The sequence below is a fragment of the Drosophila miranda genome (assembly GCF_003369915.1).
Source record: "Drosophila miranda strain MSH22 chromosome Y unlocalized genomic scaffold, D.miranda_PacBio2.1 Contig_Y1_pilon, whole genome shotgun sequence".
Taxonomy (NCBI): domain Eukaryota; kingdom Metazoa; phylum Arthropoda; class Insecta; order Diptera; family Drosophilidae; genus Drosophila; species Drosophila miranda.
Genome location: NW_022881603.1, coordinates 47,356,461 through 47,376,216, shown reverse-complemented (window position 1 = coordinate 47,376,216; position 19,756 = coordinate 47,356,461). Strand labels below are relative to the sequence as shown.

General features: G+C 37.5%; 1 pseudogene; it reads left to right on the top strand.

Annotated features, from left to right (window-relative positions):
* Positions 1-17,164, top strand: part of LOC117191712 — a 47,555-nt pseudogene extending 30,391 nt beyond the window's left edge.
* Positions 17,165-19,756: the final 2,592 nt, after the last annotated feature.

The window sequence follows — 19,756 nt, the reverse complement described above, 5'->3', positions numbered from 1 at the left end:
CCAGCGCCGCTTTCCTGCACGATAGGACTGGTTTTTTAGATAGCTATTACACGCACAAAACCCTTTCCTCGTTGTCCGCCGAGCTCCTTGCTATCGAGAAGGCATTAGACCATGCTATTTTGTACAATTTTCCTCGTGTCGCGCTCCTGACAGACAGCAGAAACGGGCCCTCATTCTGGCGAAGAACATTCAGGATAACTCTATCGCCTACAAAATCAGAGAAAAGATCCAACAAAATCCACATCTAAGAACTGTAGAGCTTCACTACATTCCCGGACACGCTAACATCCCTCAGAACACTTCAGTTGACGCAGCAGCCAAAGAAGCCCACAGACGAGGAAAATACACAGTGGTTAAATGGAAGCTTAAAGACGCTATGTGCGAAATACACAGAATCTTAAAAAGCAGAATGGGAGAGAGAATACGCCGAGTTTGCTAGTATCAAGCACCGAGGTTACTGCTCGCTTTTCCCCTCAACATCATCCAAACCGTGGTTCCTAAATAAAAACTAAGCTTAAAGCCATTGACGCTAAAAGAATCAACAGACTGCTTAGTGGTAACGCATTCGATAGCACACTCTCGCCAAAATGCATGTAGTTCCTAGTAACATATGTGATACATGCGATAGTATCGATAACGCCTCGCATTTAATTTTCAATTGTACAAAGTACAAGACAACAAGGCAAGACTTCCCATCTCTAAGAAAATATAATGATATTTACAAATTCTTTGATACCGCGTACCAAACACTAATTGACTTCATCGACGAAATTGATGTAAAGCTATAAAACAGTACTCCAACATCTTCTTTTCTTCGACTTGGCAATTTCCACCTTCAAAAAGGCGGGCGGCCAAATAATCCCACGCTACTCACGGTAGCTTGGTAACTTAAATCCAAAAAAAAAAAAAAAAATAAAATGTTAGATGAAGGTATAATCAGACCTAGTAAAAGCCCATATAATTCACCGGTAATAGTAGTACCAAAGAAGGGAGTAAATGAGGACGGAACTCCTAAGCATAGATTAGTAATAGACTTTAAGAAACTTAATGAAAACACCATACCGGATAGATACCCTATGCAAGATCCTTCAGTAATCCTTGCCAATTTAGGTAAGGCAAAGTATTTCTCGGCCATTGATTTAGAGTCAGGTTTCTATCAGATTTTAATGAGGGGAATCAGATATTGAAAAAAACATCTTTTTCCATAAATAACGGCAAATATGAATTTCTAAGAATGCCTATGGGATTGACAAACGCTCCCAGGATTTTCCAAAAGGCAATGGACGATATACTTAGAGAACAAGTTGGGAAAACTTGTCACGTCTATATGGACGATATAATAATATTTTCAAAAACTATAGAACAACATTATAAAGATCTAATTCATATAATACAGATATTGCAAAACGCTAATATGAAAATTTCCCTAGAGAAGTCTAAATTCTTTCAATTGGAAACCAAATTCTGGGATACATTGTTTCCCAAAATATCATTAAAACAGATCCAGACAAATTCTCCACAATAACAAAACTATCCAATTCCTAAAAATATCAGAAAGCTACGTAGCTTCTTAGGACTAACAGGGTATTACAGAAAATTTGTCCGAAATTATGCCACAATTGCCAAACCATTAACAAAATATCTGAGTGGAGTAAATGGGAAAGTTTCACGAAGGGCATCCAAGAAAAACATTAATACAGCTGGATGAACCAGCAATTGGAGCATTTAATAATTTAAAGAACAGTTTAATAGCACATATTGAATTAGTACAACCAGATTACAATAAAAAATTCACATTAACCACAGATGCATCGGACATAGCAATAGGTGCAGTTTTGTCACAAAGATGGGGAATCCCATAACATTTTATTTCTAAAACTTTAAGTAAAACCGAGCAATTATATGCTACTAATAAAAAGAATTATTAGCTATTGTATGGGCATTAAAAAAATTTGCGAAATTTATTTGTACGGAGTGAGTGGAATTGAAATACATACAGATCACCAACCTTTGTCCTTTGCAATGTCGCAAAAAAATCCAAATGTTGAAATGAAACGTTGGTATTACTTCATAGAAAGTTTCACACCAAAAAATCATTTATAAGCCAGGCTCGTAGTAGCGGACGCTTTATCTCGGATTAAAATAAATCATATGACAGATAGTGATGTCGACCAGACAGAATCAGAATCAGACATAAATACTCAGCATCAGCAGAGAGTAGTTTTGAAAACGTCATTCAAGAGACTAGCAAGCCTCTAAAACCAATTTAAACAGCAGCTACTATTAGCGCAAAGGAGATTCACAGTTCATGAGTTAGTAAAAGATTATGAAAAAAACCCGACATATTATTGAATTTGATACGGTTGACAATCTGCTAATCATTTTAAAGGAATTTATTCAGCCTCACTTAAACACAGGAATACACTGCACTTTAGAAGATTTATACCTTATCCAAAATAAGCTAAAGGAAAACTTCATAAATAAATTTCTCTTCACGAGAAAGTTCCTCCAAGATGTAGTAAATTCAGAAGATAAAGCTATAATTATAGAAGAAACACATTGCAGAGCACATAGAGGACTAGACGAAAATTACAAACAAATAACTAAGTTGTATTATTGGCCAAACCTGCACAAAAAATTAAAAGAATATATACAAAATTGTGAGATCTGTAACAAAAACAAATATCACAGACACCCTGTAAAAATTCCAATTGGGGAAGCTCCCATTCCAGCAAAAGAAGGAGATCAATTACATTTAGACATATACTATGCCCAAAACCTAACATTCATAACTTGTATAGATTCTTATTCCAAATACTTGGTGGTCAAGAAATTCAAAGTAAATTAAACATTGAAAATAAGGTAATGGAAATTTTGCAACACTTTCCGTTAGCAACATCATTAATGACTGACAACGAACCAAGCTTTACTTCAGCACAATTTAGATCATTCATACAAAGAAGTAACTTAACTATTTATTATGCTGATCCCAGACACAGCACCTCAAATGGTCAGGTAGAAAGGGTACATTCCACACTGAAATATAATCTGACGATACATTCAACGACCAATCAAATGCCATATGACATATTGTATAACAAAATAGAGAACAAGAATAATCCAATATTACTCAAGGAAGCTCAGACCAAAATGCTTAAGCTACATAACAATGATAGAAGAGAAAAAGAATATAAAATAGGAGAAGTAGTTTATGAGAAGAAATTCGGGAAAGAAATAAACTTCAATCCCGATACAAAAAGCAGGTAGTTAAGGAAAATCGACCGAATAAAATTATAATCAACAATAGAAACAGAATTATACATAAAGATAACATTAAATATTAAGGAAATGCTTTCCATTTTTCCAGAAAATGTATGCGGATATACTTATACTGACTTTTATTATTATTTATTTATTATTGACGACTTCGGAAGTAATTGACTATACGCATAGTGACTATCTCTTGCTCAAAGACGACAGAGACGTTTACACTTATGAAACATATGCTGAACTTTTCCATATTACTAATTTGAGTTTTTTATAGAGAGATAATTGATATAGAATCCAAATATGTCAACAAATCAATTAATTCAGACGATGAGTGGGAAATATCAATGGACTTAAGTCTATTAAAATTAATGATTTCAGAATTAGTTCCAAAACGGAATAAAAGTGGAATTAATGAATTAGGTACCATTTGGAAATGGAAAGCAGGCAGCCCTGATCATGACGACTTTTGAAAATACAAAATAAAGTAAATAAATTAACTGAAAATAATAATAAACAATTTGTAATAAATTACAAATTTTTCAAAAGAAATTGAATTGCTATCAAATTCATAAAAAAAAATGTCATCTTCAATGAAGAAACGATACTGAGAAAGCATCGTTTGAAATTAATAACTTTTGACCTACTAAATATAGTTGATACCATAACCCTCTTAAAAGTAAACATTTTCAATACAAAAATTTTAAATAAAAAACGAAATAGAGGACATTTATAAGCATGAAAAACATCCTGTTGAACTGTCTGATCTGCTGGACATTGCAACGGTTAAAATAATTCGAAATGCAGATTTAATAATCATTTATATAAAATATCCTCAAATTAAAGATATTTGCAAGTTTTACCATGCAAGAGCCATCTCACAAAATGATGGAATGTTAGTTATAAGTGAAAAAGTTTGTGAATGTAAGGAGAAATACTATTTAATGAATAATTTTATAAGTGAAACTTTTAACAATTACGCACAAATAAATTTAAAGAAGACCTGTTTCACCAATTTACTTAATAGCTTTAAAGCCAACTGCACTAAAAAAAGGGGAAAAAACAAAGAAATAGACATCATTCAGGATGGTGCCATATTAGTTTCAGGCAAAAATATTCGTAGACAATACTACTTTGTTAGGTTCGTATCTCCTTATATTTAACAACACAATTTTAATAAATAATATAACCCACATAAATGATAAGGGTAAAATTCTAAGATGTATATCGCATCATAGTTATAGCGATTTTTGAATTAGTTGATTATATACAATCGAATGATAAGCAATTTTCTTTTGATAATGTTAATATTTTAGATCCCCTTATAACATTAGGTAATACGGCCTTACCATTAACAGCATTATTTTTAATCATTTTGATATTGATAATGTTATTTTACTTCGGCTATAAACTAACCAAATTTGTACTTATTAAATCAATAAGAATACCGTCAGAAGAAATAGTGGAAAGCAGCATTCAAATACTGTCAGAAGAAATTAGAGCTCTATCAGAACTTCAAAATGTATCGGACGAAACATTTAAGAATGGGGGGAGTTAACGTACCCAATTCTATTGAGCTCTTATACGAGTTGTAAACAATCTTTGGCTTTCCAAACCGAAAACAATTTCAATCTTGGGCCTCCGCCTAATTGATTTCTAAGATGTACAATCTGAATGGCTCCCGCCACAATCCCAATCTTTGACACTCGCCTAAATGGAAAACCAATGTTTGCCCACACCCGGCTTCTCATAAACAATCTCACACCCGGCTTTCTGCAGATCCTGCACTTTAGGCATTTTACAGTTCTCTCTTTGGATGACGAAATCCAATACTCGGGATGGCGAAATCAATTGAAATGTTAAAGAAAAAACTATTCCCGAAAGGGATCGACGATGCAAAGATCAAAAAAGTTCAAGTCAGTCTTGATCCAGAAGCGACACCGAAAAGTCGAGCTAAAAAACTAAGACCGCGCAAACCCTTTGTCCGGAATCCTTTGTGACCCTCAACTCAAATCTATATCTGTAAACTTAGAAGTTAAATAAAAACTTTTTAAAACCCCAATCCGCTACCGCAGTTATTTAATTTGCATACGTAAAAACGTAAAACGAAAATTGTTAACATTGAAGCTCGAAGAACAACTTACATATCTACATAAGTTTGTTGTATCAACATTAGATCGCCAAAAGAATGTGTGCAACTCTGTTTCTCAACATGAAAGTTGTTTGCTTGAGTGAGTAAACAGCAACTGAGAAGCATGCAAGCATGCACAACTCCTCGCACGTGCACCTTAACGAGAAGCAAGAATACCAGTGAGCACAAACTGAATACACTGTTTCTATTTTCGCCTCTTGTATACATATGTATATGAATGTTCATTCATGTGTCCATATGTACATACGTACATATATGTATGTCCTCAAAACAAAAAGTATAGCTATACAGACGCCGCTGTTGATGATACAACAAATTCATAATATGTAAATACTCGCACATACATACATACATATGTATATACTTTATAGCGTCAAAGACGCTTACTTCTTCCAGTCACCCTACAAGTGTACAAAACGAAAATCATACTAGATTTTTTTAGTAATTCTTTACAGCGCCAAAGTGAAAGTTAATTTAAACTTTTACCGGACTGAACCAGCACAAAAGTCTACAAGGCGCGGCCAATGTAAGCTGACCTTGGTGGCTATAACCCAAACGAATAGCCACAAATTTCAGTTAAAACTTACTTTATTCGAACCGGACAGTCCCAACATTCAAGCTCTTTGCATACACCTTATAGATGAAATTCGTTTCGCATTAAAACCATTGAGAAGCTGTAAATCATTCATGGTCTATTTCTATATACATAATACATAATATGCATAATATATGTATATATTTTAGAGCCAGTCATTTCTGAAAAATAAATGAATTACCGATAAACTTTCACTCTGAGGCTCTCAAAAGATTTGTAGTTTATAATTTAAGGTTCGGCCTTTGCTTTTTGTGAGTATAGCATACGCACCAGAGTACGAGTATATGAAATGCATGCATTTAAATTTAAATCAAGACAGACAACAATAGACTTGAAAGTACATGGCCGTTGCTCCATTGAAACTGTTCACCTGCCTTATCCGACATTGAAAATACGCTCGAAATTCCTGAGCGCGAATGCCTCTTCTTTCTACTCGAATACAATGAAAAGCAAATGTTACCATTTAGTCCCCAGGCCTCGAGTGGGGAGCATCCAAAATTTAAGTTTTTATTTTCGGAAAAAAAAAAAATCAGAAATTCTGTGTTAAAAAATAAAAAATTTTTGGTTCCTAGTTAACAATTTTTTTGTTACTTTTTGGACTTTTGTTGTCTTCTGTCCGTTCCGCATGGACATCAATTCTTGAGTAAAAAAAAAAAAAAAAAAAAAAAAAACGAGGGGAACGTTGTGAGTTGCTGCGTACACCGGCAACTCTACAGTTATACCCCGATACTAAGTCAGTATGGCTCTCCTGCGGCAGACGACGCTAATATTAAACGACACGACAAAGAGTGCGTGCGAGAGAGACAGAAAATCAGTCTGAGCGTGACGTCGGGCGCTGCGTAGCCACTGCAAATTGATTTGTTCCTTTTGGCTATAAAAATTATCTGATCTGATCCAGATTCAACAATCTGATATATATGGTCGTTATCTATGATTCTGCGTTTTTAGTTTTCTCGAATCTGCAATATTGTGGATGCAACAGATTTTCGTCCTTTGTGGGGGCGGAAGGGGTGGGGCGAAAATTTTGAGATATACGTTTTATAGTGAGATCTAACAGAAGTGCGGATACCAAATTTGGTTACTCTAGCCTTAATAGTCTCTGAGATTTGTGGATGCCCCAGATTTTGGTCATTTGCGGGGCAGGGGTGTGGCGAAATTTGGACGCGAAACGGTCAAGGTCCGATATCACAGGAGTGTGGATACCAAATTTGGTTGCTCTGGCTCTTATAGGTTCTGAGATCCTTGAACTCATATTTTGCAATTGGCAAAACCGACCATGAAAACCTGTGTGTTAGAGAGAGACAGAGCGAGAAAGAATGAAATTGTTTTCTTGATTCTGGCTATAATAATTATACGATCTGGTTGAGATTTTACACTCTAGAACATATAGTCATCCTCTACGATACTGCGTTTTTGGTTTTATCGTATCTTTAAAAATGTGGATGCCACAGATTTTCGTTCTTTGCAGGGGCGGAAGTGGGCGGGGCGAAGTTTTGAAAATATTTTTGTAGCAGTGACATATCACAGAAGTCTGGATCCAAAACAACGTTGCTCTAGCTCTTATAGTCTTTGAGCACTAGGTGCTGAAGGGGACGGACAGACGGACAGACGGACGGACGGACAGACAGACAGGGCTCAATCGACTCGGCTATTGATGCTGATCAAGAATATACATACTTTATGGGGTCGGAAACGATTCCTTCTAGACGTTACACACATCCACTTTTACCACAAATCTAATATACCCCAATACTCATTTTGAGTATCGGGTATAAAAATATGTTAAATTATCTCACACTTTGATATATGTACATATGTAAGTTATAACAATATGTTAATATTTTGAATTAAGTAATTTGAAATTTTTAAGATATTTTAATTCTTTATGCTTCGAAGATAAAATTAACCGTTTAAGATATGGCTATACGTACACTTTCTAATATACTATATTATAAATGTACACTGTAGAAAATATATACATAACTAAAAATTAAATCCTTATGGAAGATTTTTGCCGGTTTTACTTACTACTACAATACACTTGAAAACGAGGGGAACGTTGTGAGTTGCTGCGTACACCGCAACTCTACAGTTATACCCGATACTAAGTCAGTATGGCTCTCCTGCGGCAGACGACGCTAATATTAAACGACACGAAAAAGAGTGCGTGCGAGAGAGACAGAAAATCAGTCTGAGCGTGACGTCGGGCGCTGCGTAGCCACTGCAAATTGATTTGTTCCTATTGCCTATAAAAATGATCTGATCTGATCCAGATTCAGCAATCGGATAGATATGGTCATTATCTATGATTCTGCGTTTTTAGTTTTCTCGAATGTGCAATATTGTGGATGCAACAGATTTTCGTCCTTTGTGTGGGCGGAAAGGGGTGGGGCGAAATTTTGAGATACACGTTTTATAGTAAGATCTAACAGAAGTGCGGATACCAAATTTGGTTACTCTAGCCTTAATAGTCTCTGAGATTTTTGAATATCCGCAGATTTTCGTCCTTTGCGGGGGCGGAAGGGGTGTGGCGAAATTTTGAAACAAACTCGTCTCGGTCCGATATATTAGGAGTGTGGATACCAAATTTGGTTGCTCTAGCTTTTATAGTCTCTGAGATCTAGGAGCTAATGTTTTACTCTAAGCAAAGCCGGCTATGCTACGTGTGTGTTAGAGAGAGACAGGGCGAGAAAAAATGAAATTGATGCTGGCTATAATAATAATACGATGCAATTCAGATTCCGCAGTCTTAAAGATATGGTCATTCTCTACAATTCTACGTTTTTGGTTTTCTCATATCTTTAAAATTGTGGATGCCACAGATTTTCGTCCTTTGTGGGGGCGGAAGTGGCGGGGCGAAGTTTTGAAATATTTTTGTAGCAGTGACATATCACAGAAGTCTGGATCCAAAACATCGTTGCTCTAGCTCTTATAGTCTTTGAGCACTAGGCGCTGAAGGGGACGGACAGACGGACGGACGGACAGACGGACAGACGGACAGACAGACAGACAGACAGGGCCCAATCGACTCGGCTATTGATGCTGATCAAGAATATATATACTTTATGGGGTCGGAAACGATTCCTTCTGGACGTTACACACATCCACTTTTACCACAAATCTAATATACCCCAATACTCATTTTGAGTATCGGGTATAAAAAGGTTCATTAATTCGAATAATTTAATTATAATAAAAAAAGACTTTAAAAATATTTTAACAATACAACTAATACACACATATGATATGTACTATGTACGAGTATGTTCGGAGGGTGTAAGCAGGCAATTATCTCAAGAGACCTTGCACACTATGGGAAGAGGTAGTCAAAGGGTTAATTAATGATTTGAATATGACAACTGTAAAGTAAAGAAAAAATGTATCATTAAGTTTGAAGTCACAATACAAGACACAAATATACTCATGAGTATATACAACTACAACACATTAAAAGCAACACCTTTTTATAACCGGTGCTCGAAAAGTTTAGTGATGTATATATTCTTTTTGTGGAGGAAAGCAATGAGAGCAACACACAGAAGGAAGCGTGAACATAACATATATTTTTTCTTGATCAGCATAAATTGCCGTTCGATATAGCCTTGTCGGTCTCAGAGACAATAACAGCTAGAGCTAGACTCACAAAATTTTGTGTGTAGGCTTCTGTGAAATCCCCTATATAATGTTTATTTTCAATGGGAGATGGAGAGAGAGCTATCGGCGCTTACATATAATTACGTATAAAATATATTGCAATCACATACATACTGTCTAAAAACCGGGTATAAAAGAAATATCCGCGGCCCTTGCCGCAGCTCACAACGTCGCCGATCGTAATTTTGTTCTGCGAACAGAGCAAGTATAAGACATGCCACTGGGTACAAATCACCTCAGAGTTGCGTAATCTTTGAGCAGATTGAACTCCTAGATTTCACAAGCTTATGGCCTATTTTCACCTAATGGAACACGAATTTTATGATGTGCCCCACAACAAAGATCTGCTTATCCGTTTTACTAAGATATGCAGTTTTATGTATATAAATTTATTTCAATTTAATTTTTTTTCGTTGTTTTTTTCAGAACAGTCAATCGGACCTCACGCCCTCCGGCTCTTATTGGCAGCAGCACGTGGCCACACCCAGCAGCTCGACCCCCTTCGAATCGCCCTTCTATTCGGCAACACATGGCCTTGTACAGACCCACCCCTCTTTGAGTGCCGGGCATCCACGCCCTGTACCTCTGAATAGTAATAGTTTGGGGCCTGGAGTGCCTGTGGCAGGGGCTACCAGCGGTAGCCCATCCTTGACCGCTGGTAGTGGCTATCTGAACTCCCGCGGAAGCCTGCCAAGCTCCGCACGTTATCCAGTCAACAAGATCACCGGAACCGTAGTTGAGCCCAATACAAAGTCTCCATTCCGTCACTTAGATTTTTTCTACAAGTGCGACTGCTGAACTGCGACGCAATCCTGCTCTTTCTGCGCCGGACGAATGTGCTCGTGCTTGTCGCGAAGGCGAACCGCCTAGAATATGCTACTATCACTTTACTTTGGAATACTACACCGTGCTGGGCGCGTAAGTACTGATCATAAAATAGTTAGTTCTTGATTTCTAATCATACCCACGATAAGGAATGATAGATTTTGGGATAGAAAATGTGTTCTACTCTTGCAGACTGGTCGGTTTATGGTAGCTTATGGTAACAGTTATATGATATGCATATTATCCGGTAATTATTAAATTTGGATTGGAAAGTCTGCCCTTTCTGCGCAGGTTCAGGTTGATACTAGTATCCCAAAAGTCTGGGTTACTCATACTCTTATACATAAGTAATATGAGATATAGGCGATGAACAAGAGGGAGGGAGGGTTGGATCGACAGCCGGAAATGTCTAAGTCGACTCAGGTGCTGATGCTCATAAAAAAATAAATATACGTATACTTTATGGGTCGGAAACGGTTTCTTTTGGCTGTTATATACATATAAACGAATCTAAATCTAATACACGAATAAGTAACGGATATACAAATTTTCTTTATTATGAAGCTATTTGATGCCCTTGCAATAATGATTCTTCGGAATATCGTTCTTACAAGTTCTTACATACATCTATTAGTTTTATCGGTCTATGTCGAAGTGTATATGTAGAAAAAAAAAAAAAAAATTTTAGAACAATATACCAATATAGCTGCCATAACGAGAATCCCTATAGCGTATTTGTGCTGAAGCATCCATCTCGTCAAAAACCATAATACCATCTGCAATTGAAAAGTGAACACTTATTAGTAGTTTCTATATTTAGTGGACAAAAAATAGATTGCTATAGGGTACTTTACAGTCAAAATATCAATTAGACCACTACATTTTCTTTAAGCTGTTTATTTTCTCGTTTCTTATTCTTTCATACAGCGCTTGCCAGTTATGCACGCCAAACGCAACGAACACTGTTTGGAGTCATTGCCAATGTGTCTTAGCTGATGGCGTTGAGCGTGGAATACTTACAGCGAATCGCATGATACCTGGACCCAGCATTCAGGTGTGCGAAAACGATAAGGTTGTCATTGACGTGGAGAACCATATGGAGGGAATGGAAGTCACCATCCATTGGCACGGTATATGGCAACGTGGTTCGCAGTACTATGATGGCGTCCCATTCGTCACTCAGTGCCCAATTCAGCAAGGTAATACTTTCCGTTACCAGTGGACAGGAAATGCTGGCACACACTTCTGGCACGCCCACACAGGCCTTCAGAAACTGGATGGACTTTACGGAAGCGTTGTCGTACGTCAGCCGCCCTCTAGAGACCCAAACTCGCATCTATATGATTTCGATTTGACCACTCACATTATGCTTATCAGCGACTGGTTGCATGAGGATGCGGCAGAACGCTATCCTGGACGTCTGGCCGTCAACACAGGTCAAGATCCTGAATCAATGCTGATTAATGGCAAGGGTCAGTTCCGCGACCCCAACACTGGTTTCATGACCAATACACCGCTGGAAATATTTACTATTACACCAGGTCGTCGTTACCGTTTCCGTATGATAAATGCGTTTGCCTCCGTCTGTCCGGCACAAGTGACGATCGAGGGTCATGGCATGACTGTGATTGCGACTGATGGTGAACCTGTTCATCCTGTTGACGTCAACACAATCATTTTTTTCTCAGGTACGTTAAGTTGTATATTAAAAAAAATTTTTCATATATGCTAGTTGACATATGTTAGGAAAAAAATCTCAAAGGATTCAATTTAATCGAAGATAGAATTCGTAGAATGCGATCGTCTATTCATTTTCAGACTGTCACATAAAATAAATAATCGAGCAGGAATGTTGTGAGTAGCTGCTAAGGCCGCGACTCTACATTTAAAACCGGTACTGAATCAGTATGGATCCGCTCCGCCAAAAGGCGCACACTGCAAGACGAAGAATTTGTGAGAAAGAAACAGAGAGAATTAGTAATCTGATCTAGATTCGGCAATCTGATAGATATGGTCTCTGATGACATTCTCCGTTTTTGGTTTTTTTGTATCATCAAAATTGTGGATGCAACAGATTTTCGTTATTTAAGGAGGCGGAAAGGGACGTGGAGATTTTCGAAACACATTTGTGACAGTGTGATATCGCAGAAGTCTGGATACAAAATTTGGTTGCTCTAACTTTTATAGTCTCTGAAAACAAGGCCTCAAACAAGACGGACGAACGGACAGACGGGTGGACAGACATGGTAGACAGACGGCTATATCGACTCGGCTATGGATCACCACTAATTTACTACTACGATACTCAAAAGAGTTAAAGGATAAAAAGAATCGATCTTTTACCAGCAAAATAGCCAAATTTTACATTCTCAGCTCATGTACTCTATTGTATATGAATGAAAATAATTCAAAATTATATTCCGCTGTGAACCGATCGGACTTTTTATACCCGATACTCAAAATGAGTATTGGGGTATATTAGATTTGTGGTAAAAGTGGATGTGTGTAACGTCCAGAAGGAATCGTTTCCGACCCCATAAAGTATATATATTCTTGATCAGCATCAATAGCCGAGGCGATTGAACCATGTCTGTCTGTCCGTCCGTCCGTCCGTCCGTCTGTCCGTCTGTCCGTCCCTTCATCGCCTAGTGCTCAAAGACTATAAGAGCTAGAGCAACGATGTTTGGATCAGACTTCTGTGATATGTCACTGCTACAAAAATATTTCAAAACTTCGCCCCGCCCACTTCCGCCCCCACAAAGGACGAAAATCTGTGGCATCCACAATTTAAAAGATATGAGAAAACCAAAAACGTAGAATTGTAGAGAATGACCATATCTTTAAGACTGCGGAATCTGAATTGGATCGTATTATTATTATAGCCAGCATCAAGAAAACAATTTCATATTTTCTCGCCCTGTTTTTCTCTAACACACACGTAGCTAGAGCAACCAAATTTGGTATCCACACTCCTAATATATCGGACCGAGACGAGTTTGTTTCAAAATTTCGCCACACCCCCTTCCGCCCCGCAAAGGACGAAAAATCTGGGGATATTCAAAAATCTCAGAGACTATTAAGGCTAGAGTAACCAAATTTGGTATCCGCACTCCTGTTAGATCTTACTATAAAACGTGTATCTTAAAGTTTGGCCCCACCCCCTTCCGCCCCCACAAAGAACGAAAATCTGTTGCATCCACAATATTGCACATTCGAGAAAACTAAAAACGCAGAATCATAGATAATGACCATATCTATCAGATTGCTGAATCTGGATCAGATCAGATCATTTTTATAGCCAATAGGAACAAATCAATTTGCAGTGGCTACGCAGCGCCCGACGTCACGCTCAGACTGTTTTTCTGTCTCTCTCGCACGCACTCTTTGTCGTGTCGTTTAATATTAGCGGCGTCTGCCGGAGGAGAGCCATACTGACTTAGACTTACCAAATTTGGTTGCTCTAGCTTTTGTAGTCTCTGAGATCTAGACGCTAATGTTTTACTCTAAGCAAAGCCGCCTATGCTACGTGTGTGTTAGAGAGAGAAAGGCGAGAAAAAAATGAAATTGTTTTCTTTATGCTGGCTATAATAATAATACGATCCAATTCAGATTCCGCAGTCTTAAAGATATGGTTATTCTCTACAATTCTACGTTTTTGGTTTTCTCATATCTTTAAAATTGTGGATGTCACAGATTTTCGTCCTTTGTGGGGGCGGAAGTGGGCGGGGCGAAGTTTTGAAATATTTTTGTAGCAGTGACATATCACAGAAGTCTGGATCCAAAACATCGTTGCTCTAGCTCTTATAGTCTTTGAGCACTAGGCGATGAAGGGGACGGACAGACGGACGGACGGACAGACGGACAGACAGACAGACAGACAGGGCCCAATCGACTCGGCTATTGATGCTGATCAAGAATATATATACTTTATGGGGTCGGAAACGATTCCTTCTGCCTTCCTTCTACCACAAATCTAATATACCCCAATACTCATTTTGAGTATCGGGTATAAAAAAAAAAATTTTGCAAAATAATGTTTTTTTAAACAGTTTCTAAAAGCTGTGTTAAATAAGGTACTTTTTTCTTTGTCACTGGAATAGACGCACTAAAACTAATTAATTTTTTGAAGGAATAGTAGCTTATACTAAAATTTAATTTAGATATTGCAAATCTTCGATTTTTTAGAAAAAGAAAAAAAAAATTCATTAAATATTTTTGACCGCTAATACATGCACAACAGTGAATAAAACAGACATTTGACAAATTCAGCTATAGATCTTACCTAAACACTTTGAAGCTTAAGCTTATAGTCTAGAAAATATTAAACTTTCAAATTTTTGGTGTATATTTTTCCAAAAATGTTGGAAAAAATATTATTAAATGTTGTTAAGCCCCAAATCTATCAGGAAAAGTTGGTTTGGTTCACAGCGGAAATGCAGTGTTGAGTAGTGTAATCAGTCAATGTCCTGGTGTCCTTGGGTATTTAAATTAGTCAATATGTACCCGTTGAAGTTTTAACTATCTATCTGATTGGTCGTGTGTGTTTGTATATACATATATTTACCTATGTACATATATACATGCATGCATTAGATGTATGTACAAATTGTCTTTCACTTTTCTGACCGTTTCGAACAGCATTCCATTTTGCAGGTAAGCAGAAATACTAGCTAGCTCAGACATAATCAGCATCAACATAAAATCATCATCGAGTTCCTATAGTATAGAATATTTTACAATATATACTCAAAAACAACTGATAGCAACAATAACTTTTCTCTGCATTAACTTGTAATTTAAGGCGAGCGATACGATTTCGTTATCACTGCGGATCAGCCCGTAGGTGCATATTGGATACAATTACGTGGCCTTGGTGAGTGCGGCATCCGTCGCGCTCAACAGCTTGCCATTCTGCGATACGCCCGTGGTCCATATCAGCCTGCGTCGGCGCCCCCAACATACGATGTAGGAATACCTCAGGGCGTGGTAAGTACCCTAACATGTTTTAATTTTTTACTAAAGTTGGATATTTTGGTAATTTTTTGATCAATATTGGGGTTATGGGGTTGTATAGAATTGTGTATAGAATATCTTAGTATAAATATGTAGGTAGTTCCTTGTTGACTTTTAAATATATAGACGGGCACTGACTAAATAATCTGATACCATATACACAGTAATTATTATTATTATATTTAAAAAAAAAAATCAATTAAATACACTGGGTTACGAAAATTATTATGTAAAATAAGTATTTTGCAACGTTTAAATCATATATGCATATATATTTCCATATCTTTGGCCAATACCAATGAGAGACAACTACTGTAGAAAGGAAATTAAAAATAGATCGCACTTAAAATAATAATGTAATATGTAATATCTTTTCTATATTCTTTTTTTTCAAAATCTCAACCGTGTAAAATACCGACACTTTCAAATCGACTTAAACTGTTTCTTATTGCACCTGTAAATAAAAAAACAACACAAATAATTGTACAACTTTACGAACGACAAATACGACAAAAAAGGTCATGAATCCCCTGGATGCTCAATGCAACCGTCAACGGAACGACGCCATATGCGTAAGTCAACTGAAAAACGCCCTTGAAATAGATCGTGGCATTTTGGCAGAGAAGCCACACGTGAAGATTTTTCTACCGTTCCGATTCTTTGTATACCGTGCGGAGGATCTTTTCCAGCCAAACACATATAATAGATTTTTGGGTAAGAAATACAAGAGCTAAATTGAACGATCTAATTAAACAAATTACAGTGGCACCCACGGAGAGATCATGTGATTTCGCTTATCGACGAAATCTCCTACCTATCAGCACCAGCGCACTAACATCGCAGTATAATGATATTAACCCAGAACAATTCTGCAACGGCGATAATCGACCAGCCGACTGTGGTCCGAACTGCATGTGCACTCATAAGATCGATATACCGCTTAATGCTATTGTGGAAGTTGTTTTGGTGGACGAAGGTAAGTAGCCCTAATAAATGCCTTAAGATTTGTTTATCACACTTTGTTTTTTGTAGTGCAACAACCAAACTTGTCGCATCCATTTCACTTGCACGGATACGGGTTCAGTGTTATTGGTATTGGCCGATCGCCCGATTCGTCAGTAAAGAAAATTAACTTAAAGCACGCGTTAAGACTTAGACAGACGGGGACTTTTACACAGACAGTATAATTTGCCACCGACTAAGGATACGATTGCGGTGCCAAACAATGGCTATGTCGTGCTCCGTTTTAGGGCCGACAATCCCGGTAATTTTTTTTGGTTATGGTAAACATTGCTATGCAAAAAAAACTAATGAAGCGTTCTTTTCTTCAGGCTTTTGGCTTTTTCACTGTCATTTTCTATTCCACATCGTTATTGGTATGAATTTAATTTTGCAGGTCGGCACTAACGCTGATCTGCCACCCGTGCCTCCAGGTTTTCCTACATGTGGCGATCACACCCCACCCATACCCATGAATTAGGCAATGCCACATACATGCCAGCAACACCCAAAAAGACCAAGTTTAATGCTGCTGGCTCATCTAACTGAAAACACGACACTACAAAATTATACATGTAAACTTTAAACAAACACGACACCTACTGATTGTATAGTGTGTACAAACCTTCCAAACATATTTGTACGTGTATATGAATGCAGATACCATCTGTATGTATGTATATATAAGCACATTATTACATTTCGGTAAATATTTGACTATTCCTACTTATTCCACACTGGTGCATCAATTCATATATGTACATATGTATAGGTACATAGGTACATATATAACGTTTTCTGTATACATTACCAGCTCCAGCGAAAAGATGCCTGTCCTTCTTTGTATAAAATGCCTTTTAATGCATAGTGTGCATAATTCGCTCGCCATCTGCAAATGCACTAATTAATTTGCATACTTATGTACATAATTGTGTACATTTTTTGTATTCCCCTGAATGTTTGAAATGACTGCAAGCATCCGAATAATTTCATTACCTTTCTGCAGATCAAACCGTGTTCACTATAATTTATAAACTAGTAGCTTTTTCAATGTTTAGCTAATGACCTTTTTAAAATATGTACATATATATATATATATCATAGGTAATAGGTAAATACATGCACTTGTATGTTCGCGTGTATATACCTTTCCTGCTGGTGCCTAATCGTTCAACACCTAAATAGCATTGATGCAAAGTGAAATAATATCGTTTTGTATTCAAAATATTTCGGATATGTAAGTTGTATTTATATACAATATGTATGTATACATATCAATTAAACAATTAATTCTATTAATTCTTAATGTATATACAATTTTTATATAAATAAAATATATACATATAATGCTTAAACTAAATGTACTTATAACACTTCGAGGAACACGTCTTATGCACCTTTGATCGGCTTGCAGATGGCATATACATACATACATATATGCACACTTACATTAGTATATACTGCATAGAAAGCATTAGGGCTCGCCCACGCTCCTAGCTGAAAGAGAAGAATGCTAAAATGTACTGAAGAGGCTTTCAAAATTTAAGATCTGAGCCTTTTGTAAGCCATAATGAGTTTGTTTGGGTGCGCAGGCTGTCAGCTGGTTTGAAAGGTAATCTGGTACCTACATATGTGTCCGTCTGTATCTATTAAACTATTATTTGCTGTTAACAACTATCCAAACGAATTGTTACACACATTTTTTTATATTATGACTACGAAAATCATTAGTCGGACTGGCTGGATCGGACATCTGTGTCTAAGTAACCAGTTGTTCTATATCATATGGTTGCCATAGGAAGAAAATATTGAAATCCGCTCTCAGCTTGCTGATAAGAAGAAACATGTTTGATCGATAAGTCAGCAATGTGCCCACTTGCACCGGTGCTGTACGTTTGTTTTTTCGGAGCTTTCAAATTTTCAGCTCGGCTTTCAGCTAGAGTTTGCGCGAGCCCTAAGGTTTATTTTTAATGTACGGCTTAAGCACTTTGAACTTGTCTGAATATATAGTCGAATTTGGTAATAATTAAAATATTTGGTTAGGTTAGGAGATGGATGAGAGATGGATGCCAGGTTATTGGGAAACCTGACACACTTGGGATGGGTCGGCCGGTGGATTTGTTTCGCTGGCGCGTGAAGTTTATTCTTATCCATCCGGATATTCTTATAAAGTTTGCGACTCTTCTTGAACGTATTGTAGATATTTCTGCATTTTCATTAATGAGAAATGTGCCTAACAGTCGTAGCCGTCTTTCACTGAGAGCATGGCAGGAGTAGAAAAGCAACTCATCTCTGCAGCTTCGGCATAAATTATTGTAGGGTGCACCCCAAAATTTTAGACAATGTCCTGTGATTAAGCGCATAACTGCGCGACACTTATTGCTGCAGAGCTTTGCACAGTTCAGTGCTGCGCTTCTTTATAATATTTGTTTGTACATGCTCGCCGAGCATGACGCTCTTTGGCACCTGTAGAATAGCAGTCTACTAATCGCTTAAAATGCTCCCTTATAACAAATAAATGTAGGAAACGAAGGAAAGAGAGAGACACGAAGCGGTCGTGTTTTCGTCGTGTCGTCGGGATAGAGCAGTAATCGGCTCTGAGAGAGCCGATAGCAAGAGAGAGAGATGAGTCAGTTGTCAGTTCAGCCACGCATCAGACGTACACGCATATAATTATTCACAAACATACTTGTAAAACTTGGAGCTGTTATAATTTTAAGTCCAACATACTTATCAAATAAATGTTACTCGTTGCCATCAAGCAACTTAAACTACTACAAATTGGGGGCTCGTCCGAAAATAAGCCCAAGACAACAACATTTGCAAGTGAGATTTGTGCGTGTATTTGGAAATTTTGGCGAACACGAGGCTAGAGCTACAAGGAGACAAGCGGCACAGAGACGACAATCTGAGCGCGTTCGTTCCAAAGAGAGCAGAAGCGACAAAACTACGGCAGACGGCAGCAAACACAGCAAGAATCGAAACCTTCGTTGTTGTTGTTGTGCATTGCGTCTGAGAGGCTAGAGCTACAAGGAGACAAGCGGCACAGAGACGACAATCTGAGCGCGTTCGTTCCAAAGAGAGCAGAAGCGACAAAACTACGGCAGACGGCAGCAAACACAGCAAGAATCAAAACCTTCGTTGTTGTTGTTGTGCATTGCGTCTGAGAGGCTAGAGCTACAAGGAGACAAGCGGCACAGAGACGACAATCTGAGCGCGTTCGTTCCAAAGAGAGCAGAAGCGACAAAACG